We start from the raw sequence: 3,309 nt of genomic DNA on the forward strand, positions 1-3,309 counted from the left end.
AAGGGCAAAATGCCCTTTTATTGCGATATTATTTTGTTCATTTATTAATAAAACGTAGGCCCGTCCTCAGCACCCGCGTGTTTGTGATAAAAGGTCACCAACATTCCGCAAACGTTTCCAACCTTTCTGCTACAATTATTATTTTCGTGTTTAATTGGGGCCGTAAAAGCTAAAAATAGAATGACATTTTAAACAACGGAAACGGCAAAAAACGATCACGAAACAACGGATGGGAAGCGGGAAAACGTTTGCATTGGCTGATGAGAAACAAAAATTGCTGCTCTTCCTTACAATTTGCAACGGGTTAGGCTCACAAAATGGAACTGTATACACACGGCAAGTCAGTGGCAACTTGTTCACCTTTACTTTTAATGTCGCAGGATAACCTTTTCCAGTTTAATCGCAATTAACTGCATTTAAACTTATTTAAATGACGATGAGGATGAGAAATCGAATTAATGTTGCATTCATTCACACATTCCTTGACATATAAGGATAATTGAACAGGTGAACAAACTTTATATTATCAGAGAAATCGTTAATAGAATTTGAAATAGTCAACAAAATTGTGATCCTAAAGTAGAAGATTTACCTCCTCCTTTTGTGCCTTAATTAAATGTAAAAAAAGGCACATTTCCTTTAATAAAATAAGTTAAAATAACAAATCTCAAGTCTCAAGAAATCATGTTCCCTGCTGTACTCAAATTGCTTCGAGTTTTTGTAACTTCACTAATTAGTACATTTTTTGAATTTTTTATATTTATCAAGAATCCAAAGTTAAGAGGACATCCTAATTGCGTGTAAAATGGTATTTTTGTCTGGCCTAACTGCGGACTGAATCTAATAAATTCCACCCTAGTATTGTATAATATTTAATGAGTCAAAGGTAAAAGGGATTAAAAATTAATCATTAAAGAAAAAGCCCCAACGTTTCTCCCTAAATGAAGATGATGTTTTCCCCTAGTTGTCGGACTTTCTAAAGTCTAGTTTTTTAAAGTTAATGATGAAATTGTTTTTTGTAAAGGTACATATTAATTGTTAAACCAAATTAACTCAATCGTAGTATAGATAAAAACACTAAATATACCAACTGACAAAGACTTTATTTTCCGTAACGTTAGCCACTTCTGAGATTTGTTCCTTGGTTTTTTTTGTAGATCCCTATCCTCCGACATTTTTAATTCTTTAATGAACCATCTCATTTAACAATTTTAAGGAGGATTAAGTGTTCACACAAAAACCTACAGGCCTTACGCTGGAAGCTGGCGGAAATTTTAAAATGGCGTGGATGCGCGGTGGCAAAAGTAGGCAGTTTTAGGTATAACGATTGCAGCCCTCTTTCTTCAGTATTCATATCAGGGGCGTAGATGAAATATTTAAAAATAGGAATCAGTGAGCAAGTAATAGACAAACAAACAGAAGAACTAATTGTTGATGTTGGTGACAGTGATAGAGATTCCCATGATGACAGTGAATGTGAAAACTAACTATAAAACAAAAGCAATAGGTTAATTTTTTCTTTTTGATAAGTCATGTTTTTACATTATTTTCTAGTACGCTACTGTCCTATCTGTATTAATACTATAATTTACGCCTACTGAAAGCTTATTTGTGTATCGGTTCCAAGTGACTTACCTAAATAGGTCATAAATGGGCAAGTACCTGCGCGACCGCTCGCCAGCTTACTTCATCAGACCTGTACTTATCCTTATCTGTAACTTTCTTTGTTGTACTAGTACTACCCTCCAATCAACATTTCGATCTTCTCTGTTTCAAGAAAGAATGATATGAAAGTTCCAGTTCCTTCAAAAACATATTGAAGTTTCGGAAACAAAAGAATAAATCTTTTTAATGTGAAAAGTGTAGCAAGGATTTCATTATAAACAGCTTATTGAACTGAAGATTCTTGAGACCATTAAACCGATTTCATAAAGGTTATACCGAAATTGTCAAACTGTCATAACTCTAGACTTACCGTACATAATATAACAAATAAAAATACAACCAAGTAAATCCTTTTAACAATCTCTATTTGATTAAAAATAAGCATTATTACGGTTTGCAGGTAGATGGCAAAATTCCTTCATTCTTCACGACAACACAGTATTCTGTGAAGTTTTCTTGGTCCTCCTTATGAAGATTTCCTGAACTGCAACTGATGTTTATGTTCCGTGAATCAATCAACGCAAGTCCGGTATGTCGGTAAAGAATAAAGTAACGATTAATAAGAGACTTTAAAACATAAATGCGTCGAGGACGGCCTCACAAGGCGAAAATATCTAGAGTGGTTCAGATTTCAAAAGGGAAAGAACGTGAATCGCTGTACGCATACATAACAAAATGTTGATGTGCGCCGGTAAAGTCGGTTCCTTTTTTGCAATTCTGGTTACAAGGACCTGCAGATCCTTTGTTACCGATCCACAATCCTCTCTTTCTCCCTGTTATTCGCGTGCCATACCGTCAGCGACAATTGTAATCTCATCGAATCTTAATTAGCGGCCACCCAGAAGGCTACATCTCTACTCTCGGAGAGTTTTGCTTGTAAATACTCACTGTATGTACAACTTTACCCATTAGCAACAGCTAATGATCCACGTCTATTTTTAGTTGCTATCGTTGTACCAGATAGTTGTTAGTGGAAAAATGCCCGTCCGCATCATTCGCGGTACGATGAGTCTTGAAAGAATTCTCGTTCCATTTCAAATCTATCGGAATACTTTAGTAAATGAAGCTATTAAAACGAATAAGGACAGTAAGTGGCGATCAACTTTTCTAATTGCTTTTACTACCCTGGTTGCAGGAGCGGTTTGTTGTATGTATTCGAGAAAAAAAAGTACAAATTCAAACCATATTTGCCGGAAATCGATCTTGTACTCTCGTGGTTGACTAAAGATCCTCATTATAGCAAGAGTTTTTCCGCTTTTATTTTCTCTTTTCAACAAAGCGCACTATTGGAGATGAACGTAGTAATTATACTTACACACGGATGAACAAAGTAAATGATGCTAAACAAGCGAAGCACGTACAAATATTTGTTCTCCCAACCGACATTCATCTTAGAGGAATATGAATAGCAATATACAGGCCTGACGCTGGAAGCTGGCAGAAATTTTAAAGTGGCGTGGAAGTGCGGTGGCAAATGTAGGCAGTTTTAACTATTACAATTACAGCCCTCTTTCTTCAGTATCAGTTTACAAAATTAAATTAAAAAAATTAACTTAGATATTTGTTTATTTATATAAAAAAAAAATAGGCGCGATAATTTAGTTTAATGTGATTTATTTAAATGTTATGTTAGATAATGAGCAA

This window comes from Agrilus planipennis, unplaced genomic scaffold (assembly GCF_000699045.2).
Source record: "Agrilus planipennis isolate EAB-ADULT unplaced genomic scaffold, Apla_2.0 scaffold50, whole genome shotgun sequence".
NCBI lineage: Eukaryota > Metazoa > Arthropoda > Insecta > Coleoptera > Buprestidae > Agrilus > Agrilus planipennis.